We start from the raw sequence: 18,787 nt of genomic DNA, 5'->3' as shown, positions 1-18,787 counted from the left end.
TTCTACACTTCACGTGGCCTCAAAGTGCACGTAGCCTGGCACAAGCGCCGTGGGGACGTCACCGCCACTGAGTGGTGAACTGTGGTTGTTGTGTGTGTGTATGGGGAAGTCTCATCCAGAGAAAATTGCGTGCTGTGTGTTTGGGGAAGTGTTTCTCACCCATAGAAATTCGCCGATGTTGTGTGTGTGTGTGGTGTCGAGGTCTGTCTGACCCAGAAAAGTTGGAACGTTTCGGTGTTGGGAATTGTAGCGGTCTGCCAGAGTGATCGGAAAATGTTGTAACGCACTTTAGTCTTTTAGAATTTATTAACAGGACTGGATAATGGTGGGGGGGGGGGGGTCACACTGGCATTTACAGAGTTGTTCTAATTTTATTGTATGATTATGATTTTAATTTTAGTTGAATCGCTTTACATATCACGGCACACATTGCAACGTTGTGATTCGCTGTCATTCAGTTCGTTGAATTTTAGAATAACTGAGAATTAGTTGTCTACTTATTATTTTAATGTTTAAAAATGAAATACTATTTTGCTTGTTGATGTCTGGTTTGCATTATTATCGAGAGGGCTTTGGCTTAGAAACTGCTAAAATAATATAAATTATAAATAATGACGCCAAATATGTAGTTAGGAACGCCTCAGTGAGTCACAAGATGTGGTGGTGGTACCCACTGCCTTGAGTCACATGACGTAGTGGTGGTACCCACTGCCTAGAGTCATATGACGTAGTGGTGGTACCCACTGCCTAGAGTCATATGACGTAGTGGTGGTACCCACTGCCTTGAGTCACATGACGTAGTGGTGGTACCCGCTGCCTTGAGTCACATGACGTAGTGGTGGTACCCACTGCCTAGAGTCATATGACGTAGTGGTGGTACCCACTGCCTAGGGTCACATGACGTAGTGGTGATACCCACTGCCTTGAGTCACATGACGTAGTGGTGGTACCCACTGCCTTGAATCACATGACGTAGTGGTGGGACCCACTGCCTTGAGTCACATGACGTAATGGTGGTACCCACTGCCTTGAGTCACATGACGTAGTGGTGATACCCACTGCCTTGAGTCACATGACGTAGTGGTGGGACCCACTGCCTTGAGTCACATGACGTAGTGGTGGTACCCACTGCCTTGAGTGACATGACGTAGTGGTGGTACCCACTGCCTTGAGTCACATGACGTAGTGGTGGTACCCACTGCCTTGAGTCACATGACGTAGTGGTGGTACCCACTGCCTTGAGTCACATGACGTAGTGGTGGTACCCACTGCCTTGAATCACATGACGTAGTGGTGGGACCCACTGCCTTGAGTCACATGACGTAATGGTGGTACCCACTGCCTTGAGTCACATGACGTAGTGGTGATACCCACTGCCTTGAGTCACATGACGTAGTGGTGGGACCCACTGCCTTGAGTCACATGACGTAGTGGTGGTACCCACTGCCTTGAGTGACATGACGTAGTGGTGGTACCCACTGCCTTGAGTCACATGACGTAGTGGTGGTACCCACTGCCTTGAGTCACATGACGTAGTGGTGGTACCCACTGCCTTGAGTCACATGACGTAGTGGTGGTACCCACTGCCTTGAGTGACATGACGTTGTGGTGGTACCCACTGCCTTGAGTCACATGACATAGTGGTGATACCCACTGCCTTGAGTCACATGACGTAGTGGTGGTACCCACTGCCTTGAGTCACATGACGTAGTGGTGGTACCCACTGCCTAGAGTCACGTGACGTAGTGGTGGTACCCACTGCCTTGAGTCACATGACGTAGTGGTGGTACCCACTGCCTTGAGTCACATGACGTAGTGGTGGTTAGCCACTGCCTTGAGTCACATGACGTAGTGGTGGTACCCACTGTCTTGAGTCACATGATGTAGTGGTGATACCCACTGCCTTGAGTCACATGACGTAGTGGTGGTACCCACTGCCTAGAGTCACATGATTTAGTGGTGGTTAGCCACTGCCTTGAGTCACATGACGTAGTGGTGGTACCCACTGCCTTGAGTCACATGATGTAGTGTTGGTTAGCCACTGCCTTGAGTCACATGACGTAGTGGTGGTACCCACTGCCTTGAGTCACATGACGTAGTGGTGGTACCCACTGCCTTGAGTCACATGACGTAGTGGTGGTACCCACTGCCTAGAGTCACATGACGTAGTGGTGGTACCCACTGCCTTGAGTCACATGACGTAGTGGTGGTACCCACTGCCTTGAGTCACATGACGTAGTGGTGGTACCCACTGTCTAGAGTCACGTGACATAGTGGTGGTTAGCCACTGCCTTGAGTCACATGACGTAGTGGTGGTTACCCACGACCTTGAGTCACATGACGTAGTGGTGGGTACCCACTGCCTTGAGTCACATGACGTAGTGGTGGTCAGCCACTGCCTTGAGTCACATGACGTAGTGGTGGTACCCACTGCATATCGGTGTAAAACGACAACGTAAATATGTAAAATGTAAAATACATTGTATACATGTACATATTTCACATTATATACCCAGCAAAATTATAACACGCCGTTTTTTCTTACATTTATATTATCTATGCCACCAATGTGTGTATATGCTTACAGTACTATATACAAAATACATATAGTTGGGAGTGGTAATGTGGCGGTGAGCGAGCTGTGCTACGAACGTGGCAACCCAAGTTCGATTCCCACTCACGAACAACATAGCCACTAGGGAAACAAAGGCGGCCGGGCCTGTTGCTGGTCATCCACCCCCTCGTGTGCCGTGCCGGCCTTCATAGGTGCTATTCGTTAACAGCACTTGCCCTAACAGTCTGTTACGGCTATACGGAGGATCTTTGTTCTATAACAATTATTCAAATTCTCCCCGTTCCACGTGCCCTTTTGCGAATTGTGCGGTACGGGAATTGTATTATTGGCTCTGAGCCAGCGTTGGAAATTCCGTGCTCCTCGTGGCAAAGATGCAGTCCACCCACAGGACAAACTTTCGAGTCGAACTCATTTCAGCGGCGCCGCTGCTCCGAATGGGACCGAGTGCGTGCTGGGTGCATGGTCCACATGCACACGCGTGAGGCCTCAATTCTGTGCTCATGTCACGCGTGGCAAACACAAGAGGAAACTTAGAAAGAAAAAAAACGGAGAGATTATTCGAATGAAAAGTCAGGCTGCGCGAAGCCCAATTCAACGGCAGCAGAGATGATGGGGGTGAGTGTCGGGGGGGGGGGTGCTGAGAAGGCATACTCAGAGGGCGAAGAGGGAAAATCACGCAAAATACCCGAATAGAGACTGATTTTGTCGTCGTCGCGAATGAGTCTTTCTTGGGTCTCCATTTCCGAGCGGCAGTGGCGCTGAGGGCATATACAATCCTGCATTAACAGAACGTCGACGGGACGAATGGCAGGTGTTGTACCACGCACTGCAAACAACAACAACAACGACGACGACGACACAGGAGAGGGAACTGAAGAAGAAAAAAAACGCAGCCGAGATATTATTACTCTTAGGGGAAGTCCGCTCTGCGAGGCGAAACGCCGCAGCAAACCAAAGGAGGGTTTGGGGTTTGGGCCACGCTGGGTTTTCCGATTCGACCCGCGTCACGTGCGGTCAAACGCCGCGCGTTATCGGCAAACCTCGTGGCTTTTTTCTGAGTTGCGTGCATCGCATGGAGGGGGAAATTCTCACTCATTTTACCGATGCTTTTTTTTACAACCAGCATCACGGATCGTTAATTTCATACAAAAAAAATTGTGGAGGCGGGGGGGGGGTGTTGCTTCGTGGGAAGTGGAAGAATATCCCTTGAGAGTGAAACGATCGTGTGTTGTGAGAAATGGGGGTGGAGGGAATGATTACCTAGTACATCTTATTAACTTCAAAGTTCAAAAAGACCGAGTGTGGTAATCATACTCAGCAATTTAGATTATTTCCTGGTTATGTTTTTAGTGATAAAGTGCTCTGCCAATTGAAAGCGTTATTCAATATATTACCCTTCAGACTTGTAATGCATATACATTTCAGCTTATCTGAAGGTATTGTACAAAGATAAAGATGCTGCCCTGCAATTGCTTGCTCACGCCACTGCTGACAGATGGGCATCCACGAGAGTTAACTTAGGAGAGGTGCCTCTGGTGGATATTTGGCCTACTCTTCCACATCTTGTAAAAAGTGGGAATACACATAATTCACACATTAGATGGTATCTCCGAATCGACGAACTGTAGTGCACCCATTTATATTGCTGGGTTGACAGAGGCAGGACGTTTAAGAAACCTGCAGTATTGTCTCAACTGCTGTGTTGGAATTCCAAAACCGATTATTTATATATCAGCAAATGATCTAAATGCATACTTGTCCCCCCTATTTGTTTAAGCACCTTGATACCGACATCGCATAATGGTTTCACACTGGACTTGCAATCCAGAGGTCGCCAGTCCAATATCCCAGCACAAGAGTTGAAATCATGGGGTCAACGTTCTAAAATCCCTCCACCTCTGTCCACCCACCCAGCAGCACAAATAGGTTCACTACATATTATTGGTTCTTTCGGTATTATTTTATTATTTCTCTTCTACTTGACTTTACCGATAGAACCAACAAAATGAATCCCTGCAGTCACGAAAGCTTGAAATGGAAAGGTTCACTCCAGTTCTGTGATCGGTGGGGTCACGTGCGATGTGGGACGAAGCGCGGGTGATCCCTTCTCTTCCCAAACATCTGGGCAGCGTGAAAAAGTAGGCCAAACATCCTCCAGAAGGGCTCTCAAGATCTGCGAATCGTCGAGGCCCTTCCACCAGCCACGGTGTGAGCAAGACATTGCAGGGCTTCGCCTTTGAACACTGGGACAGCATTTCGATTTAAAGCTTTCGAGACTGCAGGGATTTCTCTTCTTTGTTCTTTCGGTAAAGTCACGTAGAAGGGAAATAATAAAAAAATCAAAATAAAACATTATAAAATACAATTCTCACGACGTTTCGGCCACAACGCAAGCAGCCGTCCTCAGGTGAAGAACAGATCTGTCGGAAAGACAGCGTCTGAATGGGGCCGAAACGTCGTGAGAATTTTTTTTGATTATGTTTTATTTTTATTATTTTATTATTTCCCTACTACGTGACTTTACCGAAAGAACCAAGAAGACTGTGACAGCAATGAAGTGAACTGTCAATTGCAAAACTATATCTTTTAAATCCATATTTTGTATTATACAAGTACACTTTCTGTGCAAACCACTGTGTTAACCACTCCAAATCGTGTGTGTGGACTTGATAAGAGCAAGCAGCCAGTTAATCAATTTGGCAATGAACCACGGGCTTGGTCGGTTCCACTTGGGGTTGGCAAATGCAACTCCAGTAGTACACAACCCCCTGGGCAGTATACACCATTACAAATGTTAGTGTTAATACTTAATAATGTACTGCTCGTTGTATGAATGAACTACGTATGCATGTTTATATTTTGTAAATGTTTCATGTAACGTTTTTTTTTCTTTCAAATTCAGTAGTGTTCTCAATCAAACATACTTTTTGCTTTCCCAGCTTAATGACATTTTTATTCGAGAAAGCTACCATGGCGACATTGCTATTATATATATGTATTTTCTAAAGATAAAATGCTTCAATGCAACTCTTGCTAGCATTTTGCACCCTGTAATGGTACCGATAATCACGTTTGGCCTATGGCTCAATGACAAGCGAGAATGTGATAAATGAGCAGGTGAGTGGTTTATATTCTTAGGTTTTTTCGGTAAAGTCACGTAGGTAAAACATTAAAATTAATGAAAGTAAAGTAAAAAAAATACTTTCATTAATTTTAATGTTTTACCTACGTGACTTTATCGAAAAAACCTAAGAATATGAATCCTTGCAGTCACGAAAGCTTCAAATCTAGAATGAGTGGTTTATATCACGATGAGCGTCAACTGGTGTTGACGCTGAGGCTCTCTGGTGTAAATAAGAATTATTATTTTATGAAGCGTCATTCGTGCGAAGTGAATCTCAAAAGGCTTTGCCAGCCACATTAACATCAAACTTGGTACGAGACACGCCACAGAGACACATACTCAAGGGTACGGAGGTGAACACAACACGACACGCGTGAGGTGATAGTAAACGCTTAATCAGAATCTACATCATGGGACCTCCTTTGCCAGTACCAAAATATGAGAATAGGTTTAGAATAGGTTTTTCCTTTTTTTTCTGTTTTGTTGCCAGAAAAAAGGGGAAAACCTATTCTCCTGACTCAGAATGTTTATTTATAGTGGAGGAATCCGATGAGCTATGAAGCTCTTTTTCACAGATGTGCAGTAAGGGGCGGCTCAGCGAAAATCCCAAGAACAATGACTACAATGACAATAGTTTGATCTGATACAAGAGCTAGTGATAGCAGGGTCACCTCCAGATTTCACATGAGGCATTGGAACTACCAAATATTGGGATACAAAGATATTCGGATAAATCCTCCCGGCAAGTGCACACGAACTGATTCCATCGCTCCACCTCCTTGGTGGACATTGGTGAGGGGCCTTCAACCAGCAGTAGGATTGGCCCTGGCTGATGGTGACGATGATGACGTTTGTCAAGTTATGGTGCACAAAGTTAATACTTTGTGGCATATGTTGTGTAATTCTCAGGTTGATCACTAGAGGGCAATACAGTGGCATTACAGTTTTTGAAAATGGCCATAATAATTAATTACATTTGTGATTCACATTTCTCAGCTTTGTCACCTTACAACGTACATGATATCACAACAACACATGGCCCCGTAGTGATTTAAGGACGCACTACAAAAATTTAAAAGTCCCACTCGATAGGTATAGCCGATAAAATTAGAATGTATTTGTTTAACTTTTAATATTTCACCAAATACTCGGAATGAGACCCAAACATAACATGTGTGCATGTGCAGTGCAGATGGCACGAGCTGACCCGTATAAATAATCAATTGTGTCCGCAATTTAACTTCTCGTGAGTGCGGACTGCGGGCAAACCGGCAATGATCGACCAGCGCCAAGCAAGACACGTGTGTGTGTCACTTGTACTTTAACCCCGATTTCCCGAGCGAAAGTGAACTGCTGAGTTTCATTTCCGAATGGCTACATGGCGTTCACTCACTGTTGCATAATTATCTTCAGATGACGACACGTGTGAATGAGTTGTGTATTTGTGGATACATTAGAACTCCTTTTATCATCACTGACGTCGTGGTGGCTGGGACATCGTGGGTTCTATTATCCGCTATTCTAACCGAAAATGCATTCCAGTTAATCAAGTGGAAAACCACGGAACTTTGCGATGTCATGCCAGGTGCTTGACCAGCGTCTTAGCTATGTCACATACGAAATCCCAACACGTATACAGATCGTTCCCTGAAGCAGATGAAGTCCACAGCCAAAAACGGCAATTGATATTTGTTGAGGACAACCTTAGCAGTTTGGATCATCAATGAAAGGCTGGCCTCCATGGCCACTCATGTTTGTCTTATTTTCTTCTTAAAGCTTTCTCAAAATACTGACAGTGCGAGTTTCGGCACACACTAGCCGCATACCCGACTTACTACATTTTAATTTAATATGTAGATTTGACGAGCCAGATGGCTCAGCGCTTGAGCAAGCAGTCCGCTTTTGGAAGGAAGAGAGATCAAATCATGGCTGGGGGTTGACGCAGCCCATCATCCCTCTGGGGTTGGTAAAATCGGTAGCACATTTTTTTTTTTGGGGGGTGGGGGGGGGAGTCAGCGGTGATTTTCGTATGGTGAGAAATGCCCCTCCGCTATAGGAATGTGGAATTGACACCACTGGCTCAGGGCTATCAACAGGGAAATAAGCCACTGCCTCAAATGCACATTTGCGCAAAAAATATATAAAACTCTTGACTTAAAGATTTCGTGACTGCAGGAATTCATATTCTTTGGGTCTTTTGGTAAAGTTACGTCGATAAAAAAAACAATAAAATAATTTTGAAAATGAAATTAAATTGAAGAAAAAAAATATCACCATGTTTCGATCGCAACACAAGCAATCACCATCAGGATACCAAAAAAATAGGGAAAGCTGCTGAGGCAGGCTGTTTTAAAGGTTTGAAATGGGTGTAGCCCAAGGGTCATAAACGAAGAGGGAGGGGGTAGTGATGTTAAAGCGAGACATGTAAATGTAAGATCGGAGAGCTACCTCCACGATGAGGGCGTGGAGGTAGCCTGCCTCAGCAGCTTCCTCCATCTTTTTTTCTCCTGATGACGATTGCTTGTGTTGTGATCGAAACGTCGTGATATTTTGTATTATTTTTTATTAACTTTGCTTTCATTTTTATTATTTTATTGGTATGTTTTTTTTTTATATCTACGTGACTTTACCAAAAGACCCAAAGAATATAAATTTATATATAACATATATAAATATATATTCAAAGCGAGATAAATATATAACTTTGACTTTTCATTTTTGTTCAAATATATTAACAAATATTTGGATTGAACTTGGCCCTGGGAAGGAGTGCGTGGGCTTTAAGTTTGTAAAAAAAAGGGAAAAAATACATTTTAGAATCCTGCTCCAAACACATGTTGTGTGTTTTCTGGCTTAATTTTTGACTACTATGATACTTGTGTTGTTGTTCATGCAGCAACATTAGCATCAAAGAAAACAACTTGCACCCTGGCTATTGTGCACATGTAAGTAATTACTTCTGAATCCCAAGGTACAACATCTTTATATTGCCTATGTGAAATAATAAAAATAATAGTTTCCAGCCCTTTGTTAGTTCACTACTGGATGAATTTCTCCCAAAGCGATGTCTGTCGTAAAGGATTGTTAAACCATACTTCACCACTTTGGTTTGGTGTGGGTTCGAGAAAATTGGGTGGTATCCAAGAGCAGCTCAGATACAAACTCGCCACTCACGTCTAACTGTGACTGGGAATCGAACGGAGCTTGCTGAGTTCTTAGCCACGTGTGCCAACCACCGCACCGCCGCGCGACTCAACTCCAATCCTCCTTGCTGAACCTCATATCTTGCTCTCATATTGCCGTCCATGAAAAATATTCTCATTACATCACAGCCCCCCCTGGGGCAATGCCAACCAGCACATCCCAGGGATACTGCTACTACAGTACCATATTTCAAGAGAAGTCAACGTCAGAAAATGTGCGTAATTACCGAATAAATTGTGGGAACCTCTCCGTCACGGCAAATTCCAGTGCCTTCTTTAGAAAAAAAAATGTGTCGAGGGATCTCGTGAACGCAACTTTTCGATTAATAATCTTCCAAAAAGATGTTTTTTTTTTTACAGGGACTAGAGATGAAGTTTGAGCCGAGCGAAGCCGCGGTTACATACCAACACAAGGCAAAAGTGTAAATGTTCATATCTCTGTAGTGGTTCAACTCGCGCTTATTCGGAAACGACTACATGTCCGCGCTGGGTAGCCAGAAGAGGCGGTTGGTGAGCATCATTGTGGGGGTGTTGAGAACAGCCAGGGTCAGGATGACCGTTGGGGTAATTCCGTTGGGGTTAACAAGGGGGGAGGTGAACCGGAATTTCAAACGACCGGTATCTGCCAATCATAGAGGGTTCTTCTTGAGAATCTTAATTTGGGAGCTTTCGTGACTGCAGGAATTATTCTTTGGTTCTTTTCGGTTAAGTCACGTCTAAAAATAAAATAATAAATCAAAATAAAACAACACATTACGACGTTTCGATTGCAACACAAGCAATCATCATCAGGCATAAAAGAAATAGCAACAAAAATCTAACTAGAAAACTATAGACCGACATACAAGCAGACAGACATCACAACGGCACACATAGAGAGGAGTATACAGGCACACGAAAATTAAATAACCTAGTAAAATATTGAAATGTGATGTAATACAACACAGAGAGTCGGTTAACACACAATTAACGCATGGCCTGGTTGACTACGTGTTTCAAAATTTGCTAAGTTAGAAAACGAGCCCGAGGGGCAGTGTGATGAAGACAGAAGACAAGAGAAGCTGAAGCCGGACCCACCAAGCTAGTTAGAGTATTAGCTAGTTAGAGTATTTTTGGGCGAGAGTAGTCCTGTGTGGACCTGGGTAGGCTAGGATAGGGTCGCTAGGGGTAAGCGCAGTCCGTACGTTGGCACGCTTCACGCCGCGGCTGGGAATGGTGAACAAGGAGAGTAGAGAATAGGATAGAGAGGAGAGTAGAGAATAGGAAAGGAAAGGAGAGTAGAGGATAGGGTAGGGGCGCGGCGAGTGAGGGAGCGAACGAGCGATGGGCGGCGGATCCTCGGCTGAACTAACCAAGTGTTCTATAAACAGACTGCAATAAAGTGGCCCGGACAGAAGACAAGAAATCGTCCGCCTTTATTTACAACACTACATCTCCATAACCGATCGATATTCTTCTCCTCAATGAGCATAAAGCATCACGCGAACTCCGGTCATCCTCGCATGCAGCCGCTTTTGGTTAGCCGTAGAACAAAGACGGCGTGCTTTCAGATGCGCTTCTGCGGCCGTCTGGAACGCTCTTCCGATATTAGGAAGAAACTCGAGCTATGCACTTTTACATCTACATTGAAAACGAATTTCTTCAGAACGCATTGTTGTGCTTAGTTTATTGTCATCCCCCCGCACCTCCGATTGCCATGGTTGGATATGTATGGTGCGAAAGAAGTTCAACATGCATACGTATAGTGTGCTCTCATTTAGTTTCTGGATTATCACACACGTCACACGGCAGAGCACACTTTCGCTTAGATGGCAGCCGAATGAATGGAGACGATATTTGTGCACGTTGGTGCCATTAATCCTCTCGGCGGAACATTTCCTCGAGAGTAAATGTGTAAACTGGCTGTCTCAATGACATATGTGAGGCTTAGTTTTGGAAAGGGTCAAGTTTGGTCCAAGGTAGCAGCCGATGCCAAAAGCGTCGAGGTGTCGATGTCACTTAAAAACTAAACTATTAACTTTTTTTACCAGGTAAGGCCCACTGAGTAATAAGGCTCGTTTTCAGAAGCGACCTGGCCACAAATGATATGGCTTATCATGTGAAAATGCATAGCAGCCACATTCTATAAATGCATGTTGATTTTAAATGTGGAGTGAAAAGCCGCAGGACCCAGATAAAAATCTACGCTACCACTTGGAGAACGTGCAAACACCAAATATACAGGCGTCAGGGTCGGAATCGAACACACGACCTCTTGTGTACCAGGCGAGGTATTTTGCATATAGCCACCGCGGCTTGCTGAGATATGTCATGCCAATGCTTGCACACGCACACAACACACAAACTTAATTCACGAATAACACGGTCCTACAAAGGAAAGAAAAACACTATCAAATGTTGTAGGGGACGTTTCCAGCAATGGTGCTTCTTTGTAGAATATCTTTCCATAGCTGCTATGAATAAGGACCAGTGTTCAAAATGTCACGAAATACAGGATATGTATGATTGTAAGAGTGTATATATATATTTAGTTGAAAGCAGTGTAATTTACGGATGTGTTGAGTTTTTTTTCCGTTAGATTTTCAGATTGTTTTACTTGGGTAAAAGTATCAAAGTGGTTTTTGCACTGCCAGATGTTACCATTATTTCTCTCTTCATCACCATTCTCGCCTTTCGCAAATTCGCCGCCACAATTAACCGAGCATTTTTTTTTTATCTGCAAAGCAGTCGTTCCCATTGGACGGCATTCCGCCTGGACTGTGCTTGCTCGCGTCTTATTGCCACCGTGCGTTAAACACACAGAGGGCCATTTGACAAAATGCGAGTAGCTTCGACCAGGCGTGCCGCATTCAGAAGATGTGAAACCCGAGGTCACCAGAGCGTGCAGGTGCCACGTGCGATTGTTACACCACGCGGTCGCGAGAGGCGAGGCATTCGTCCAGCCGTTGATCGACCGTGGCCCGACGATGATGACGACGACGACGACGAAAGCCCAATGTGAGCACGTGATGTGACAACAACTAATGGTGACGGAGGGAAACCAACATACGATTGCTCTCTGGTAATTGCATTTCGATGTAAAGCTTCTTTCGTGACTGCAGGGATTCATCTTCTTGGTTCTTTCGGTAAAGTCACGTAGAAGGGAAGTAATGAAATAATAAAAATAAAACATAAAATAATATAATATAATAAAATAATATATTAATATAAAATAATAATATAATTATTTTATAATGTTTTATTTTTATTATTTTATTACTTCTCTTCTACGTGACTTTACCGAAAGAACCAAGACGATGACTCTGGTAATTGCTTTCACATTGTGCATGTAATAGCAGTCCTTTTAAAACGCACTGCAGGTGTAGGGAAAGCTATTTCCGCGTGCTATTATGTAAACCGTGCACTTACACGAGTGTTCATATTTCACCACGTATTATGTAACACACGAAAGGGATGTTCATTCTCCCTATTGTTATTGCTGCGAAACTCCAACAATCCCACTTTACTCTCGATGGAGAAATCGTCAAATATGTGACGTCCCTCGCGATCCGCGACACCTACATTCCATGGAGGGAGGGGGGGGGATATCGATGATTTGAGGAGTTGCGCTGCTATAACCTACTAAATAAAAAACTAATTTCAGGAGTTAATATCGCCCGATGTCGTGGATGAGTGGGCCAGTGTTGAGCATGAGTTGTTTGGCATTCACTGAAACTGTCTGTTTCACTCTCTTGATCCACTAAGGTCTGCACAAGTCGTTTCAAGAGAAGGCCTTTCACCGCAAAGGTGTAGTTCATGTATGTTAAGTCGGTCAATAATGGGGCACGTGGCCGGCACAACGGGCCAATGATTCATGGGGGCCACTGTGCGTATTTTGCAATGTATCTGCATAAAACAGTGACTTTTTATCCTTATTTTGCACAAGACATATTGTTAAAACGTTACCATTAAGTGGCCTTTTTTGACGCTGTGATGTTCACATTACAGAAACTCAAACATATCCGTCAGGAAAACTGCTTTAAAGGACGAAATGAGCCGATGTGTCACGCAAGAGCCCAAAATGTTGCCAACCAATATGTATATGTGTTTTTCCCTCTTAGGGAAGTGTGCCAAACAAATATATCCCTCCAAGGACAAACATGCGTACGCACGATTTCTCTCCATTGTTTTGATTATCCTTCACAGCAGGAGAAGAAGAGGGCCCTTTCCCCAAATATGTCACCTTATACAGGACTGTATACTGCGCGTATGATTTCCGTCGAGGGCAGCGTTGTTGGCGAACGCATTTGGATGTTTAAATTAACATATTCATAGAAAATATGTTTTAAAAAATAAGTCATGATGGGAGTCGTGCCGATGTCACTGTTTGTTAGCAGCATTTGCATGTTGTTGTAAAAATATGTTATTATTTGTCTATCTACGTGGCTTTACCAAAATACTCAAACAATATGAATTCCTGCAGTCACGAAAGCTTAAAGTCAAGATTTAACACATATTGCACCATTGCTCATCTTGTCCCTCGTGCAGCCAAAGAGAGGAGTTCATCGTTTGAACAACTGTTTTTTTGTGTCCTTGAAGTGTTGCCCATTGCGGGTTATTGCCAAATATGAAGCACGCACATTTTGGCACACAAGGGGGAGTGAACGAGCCAAGGTAAAATGCTTCCGGACAAAATGTCTCTGCTGTTATGGGGAGCAAAGCGAGCCATGCCTTACACTCGTTATGTTGCAAACTTAAAAGTCAAGTCATTGGTTTCACTCTGAAACATTTGAAACGAACAACGAGTTGAACGTTTAGTCTTTGGAAGCGCTTGATTGGTGTGTTCTGAGTCTTCGACTTGAATAAAGGTGGTCCATCACTCAAATATAAAATAAGTAATATTTTTAAAAACTGTTTTAAAAACACGCTTTTATTAAATGTACTAGTAATGGAAGAACTCCACGACTCCAGGAAGTGGCCCGAAGCTTGCCATAACGTACGGGACAGTGGCCAATTACAGCCAACGTCAGTTGACCGTGGACAATTAGAGCCAAGCCGAAACATAACATACAAAAAATAATGTTTAATGATTATTTTTATAATAGAATATAGTAGTGTCATTGGTATGACATAAGTATACCAAGTTTGCAGTTGATACCACATTGGGAAGTGGGTTAACATTTGAGTTACAAGATTTGAGGATACAACAACAGAGTAAGTTTAATGAAAGCGTGTAATAGTATCCGCAATGTGTCGGTTTTAGCGTGCAAGTGACGAATGCAAGCAAGTCTTGCAACGTGCGGAGTGCAACCGACGACGCTCCCGAAAAAACGTGTTGAAACAGAAACACTGCCACGCTGTCGGCTCTCTTTTGAGTGTGGTCTCGTCAAGGCTCAGCGCATGTGGTGGTCACATGACATGCACGCAAGGCATGATGGGAGTCGTGCCGATGTCACTTTGTTAGTAGCATTTGCATGTTGTTGTTTCTACATCTCCAACCTGCACACATGTTCATGGGCTCATGGAATTTCTGGTCATTTATAGAAAGTTTTTGATTATAAATAATGGGAGCTTGTAAAATGGACCAACATTCGTTATTTTGAAGGTATTTTTTTACAGGCCGTGTTCCTGAAACACTGGTATTTTTTACCACAAGGTCTCATGAAATAAAATGCAATTTCGCAGAAATATTGATTTAATTGAGTTGAAAGCATTATAATGAGTCAAAAGGGGCTGTAAATTACGGCATGCCTGATATTAAAGCCAGGGTCAAAGTGAATGTTAAATACATCTTTAATATTCGTGGGGGGTACCTTCCTGGAGAATATTAAAACTCAAAGCTCATGGGGATAATAGGGTTAGGGGGAATAACTATATAAGCATAATGTATAAAGGAATGCATACATTTATTGTGGAGTATTATTGTGATGTTTAACTTACCATTAATAATGATGAGCATATTCAAAAGTGCAAATATCATCATCATCATCATCTTTCCGATCCATGGACAGATAGCCTGGAGGTGTCCACTGCACATGTCGTTATTTGTTTCCACTTTCCTCTGTCTTGTGCCAATGCGCTCAAGTAGTGACCACGTCTTTCTGGCACCAACTCTTTTGATGTCGTCAAGATATTCTCTGTTAGGCTTTTTTCTCTTTCCGGTCACCTTCCATTTTTATTTTGATCATTACACGCTTTTTAACACATTCCTGCGGAGGGAGCTGATAGGAACGTTGGGTTGTTCGGTCAATGGCCAGGGTCAACGGCGGCGTGGTGTATTCCGCAAATATGCCCGACTGTGAGGGCGGGCACAAGCCGGCGTGAGTAGGTTAAACGTTGAATTTTATAAGGGCACCACGGGGTGATCAGCCCCTCCCCACCCAGCCCCACCCCTCCCACCCCCCACCCAGCCCCACCCTCCCCACCCAGCCCCTCCCCACCCCACCCTCCCCACCCAGCCCATCCACACCCTCCCCTCCTCACCCAGCCCCACCCTCCCCACCCAGCCCCTCCCCACCCTCCCCTCCCCACCCAGCCCCACCGTCCCCACCCAGCCCAGCCCCTCCCTCCCCACCCAGCCCTTCCATGCACGACGGACGGACGGACACAATAATCCCTTGTGGGCTGGTGGAACCAGGTGGTTCCTACCAGTATTAACTCTGTTGTTGTTGTATCCTCAAATCTTGTAACTACGTTTTTACCCACTTCCCAATGTGGTATCGACTGCAAACTTGGTATACTTATGTCATACTGATGACAATACTATATTCTATCATTAAAATTAAAAAAAAAATATTTGTAAACATAATTATGAATATGTTATGTTTCGGCTTCGGTCTAATTGTCCACGCTCAACTGACGTTGCCTGTAAATCACCACGGCTCCTTACGTTATGGCAAGCCTCGGGGCCACTTCCTGGAGTTGTGGAGTTCATCCATTACTCGTACGGTACATTTCATTAAAGCGTGTTTTTTTATTTTATTTTTAAATATTTCCCCGAACACAAACACGCACTTTTTATTTTCCTGCTGTTGTCCATCCTATAAACACATCGAGGAATAAACACACGAATATTATACAGGGCCTCATTTCGAACAATCGCAAAGGAAAGCACTCGCGTGTGAAACAATAGCGGTGGCAGACAAAGGCAGACTGGGCAACTGTCGCTCTCCCACGATCCACTACGTCTTGTCGGGGATAGTGGCATATTCACGCACGCGCGCGTGCGCTACGGCCACGAATAGCTAAAATACAACACCGCGACTTTCAAATTGCTACCACTGTGCACTCACTAAATTCGTCGCGAATGCGCAAAACCGCGACAAAAAAACTCCGCGAATATTAAGAGTGCACCGTTGCAATTTCTGTTTAATGTGACACGGCCGTCGATTCGAAATTGTTTAATGTGACAATACTGTGCACATTCCTGCTTGTTTTATCCACATGTGTTTTGTAAACGTCCACACAAGAGGCTAACTAGGCATATGGATTTGGGCCACTTCATAATTGTTCAATAAGGGAAAACTGTGTATATTCTTTCTGATTTTATCCACATGTGTTTGTAGACAGCCATACGAGAGGTTAACTAGGAATATGGATTTGGCCCACTTTGCACGTATTTCTGTATTCAAAATACAGTGTGCATTCTAGTGCAGTGAAACGAGAATGCAATTAAAGATGGTTTTGCACGCTGGACTTACAAAACCCAGAGGGTACCAGTTCGATTCAGTCTCCCGGTGCGTCAGTTGAAACCAATGGTGCGTGTTTCATAGACCCCCCACCCCAGCCACCGCTGGTAGAGTTTGATCGGCAATTCGCGTGCGGTGGGACAGAGTGTGGGTCCTCCCACCTCTTCCAAAACTTCCGAGCAGAGGGCAAGTTTGCTCTCTCAAGGGGCTCTTCCAGAGCTGCCTCGAGTTGGCGGACCTTCGACCAGCAGTGGCGTGAGCAAGCAATTCCAGGGCCGCACGGTTGCCCTTTGACCTTGCCATTTGATTGATGGACATGGCACGCTAAACGCTCGAGGTTGTAACAATTCGCTGCCTCACGGCGGCGATTCGATCAATCGTCACATTTCAATGTCGCTTCTCGAACATATTTTCTCATTTTCTGTTGCGAATCTAGCCCGCCGCGAGCAAATGCGAGGGCTCATTTGAACCCACTGCACGCAAATCCAACGAATGTACCGTTGTGCCGCTGTTAAACGGCCTGTGAGATATAATTTAATGGTAATTTAATGTGTATATATATCGTGCCTTTCATCGAGGATTTCAAAGCGCTGTACGAGACACAGAAGCAAGCACTCAGCATGAAAACAAAAACTAAAATTCATAGCAATAACATTAAGCCAAAAGCCATGTTCTGAAAACCTAATCGTTCCATAATCGGTATAGGTAGGTTTAAAGACGTTTTTGAAAAATGTCCACAGACTCGGACAGAGATCCTGATATTTCAGTTTACTCGTGACATCTCACCAATCTCACATTTGGAAATGCATCATCTGCCATTATATATCCACTGCTGGATGAAGGCCTTCCCCAAGCCATCACCATCCCGACCCTGTCATCTGTATGTTTGGAGTTTGTGTGTTCTCCCCATGGTCGCGTGGATTTTTCTCCGGGTCCTCCAGTTTTTCCCTCCACATTTAGAATCAACATCACGCGTTTAGAGTATTTGGCCGCTATAAATTTCCACGTGACAAGTAACGTCGTTGAGTTATTATTTCTGGTAAGGTAGTTTTTGAAAAAGAGCAATATAGCTCAATGGGATTTTGCCTGGTAAGACAAAACAGGTAAAATACAATTTACCATGGCAAAACTCCGTCTGGTTCCTGCGCAAGATCTATTGTATTGCTCAGTGAAAAATGAAACGATTCCTCATGTTTACCTCCGAGTTCTCCACCTTGACTGACACTCAGTCATTCGTTTCGACCACTGCCCATCATTCCTCGGAATTGGCGTGCCATACTCTAGCCCGCTTAATAAAAAAAATATATAACTGGAGCTGAATAGTAAAATATTAATAATACATTTATCTATGTGGCCACGTCTTCTTGGTTCTTTCGGTAAATTCACGTAGTAAGGACAGACCTGTTCTTCACCTGAGCACGGCTGCTTGCGTTGTGACCGAAACGTCGTGAAAATTATTTTATAATGTTTTATTTTTATTTATTTTATTATTTCCCTTCTATGTGACTTTACCGAAAGAACCAAGAAGATGAATCCCTGCAGTCACGAAAGCTTTAAATCGAAATTTATGTGGCTACGGTTGCCGAGATTTTATTTTTGCGAAGAGGTCATGGATTTCACTGGGCCCTCACCTGTTTAAATGAAGGACACTCAATCATTGGGTTTCTCCAGCTAAACAAATGCCTTTATCTTCTTTGGGTCTTTCGGTAAAGAGGAGGAAAGCAGCTTTCCTTCTCTTTCCTTCTGATGACGATCGCTTGTGTTGTGATCGAAACGTCGTAGTTTTTTGTTATTTTCTTTGAACCTATTTACGTGACTTTACCGAAAGACCCAACGAATATGAATTCCTGCAGTCACGTAAGCATTGAGTCAAAATGCCTTTATCTATTCATGAATTCGGTATCTGTAGATGGGACACATTTTGTATTGAATGGGTGGTGGTGGTGGTGATGGGTGATAGCAAGAATTACACAGAAATATGCCACGGACGATGAACTATTCGGATCACTCTTCGACGACACAGGATACCATGTTGGTTTATATCAACTGGTATGATCTCACGTGAAATGTGGATAATTAACAATTACAAGATGAAACTATTCCCCAGGTGTTATGAAATGTTATGAAAAACAGTCACCAGATCCCATTGATGCTTGCGTCGCGTGTTTGAAATGCAAAATAGATTTTCTCTTTCGATTTAAAGCTTTCGTGACTGCAG

This window comes from Lampetra fluviatilis, chromosome 40 (assembly GCF_964198595.1).
Source record: "Lampetra fluviatilis chromosome 40, kcLamFluv1.1, whole genome shotgun sequence".
Lineage (NCBI taxonomy): Eukaryota > Metazoa > Chordata > Hyperoartia > Petromyzontiformes > Petromyzontidae > Lampetra > Lampetra fluviatilis.
The sequence above is the reverse complement of the archived record's forward strand: the minus strand, read 5'-3'. Positions refer to the sequence as shown.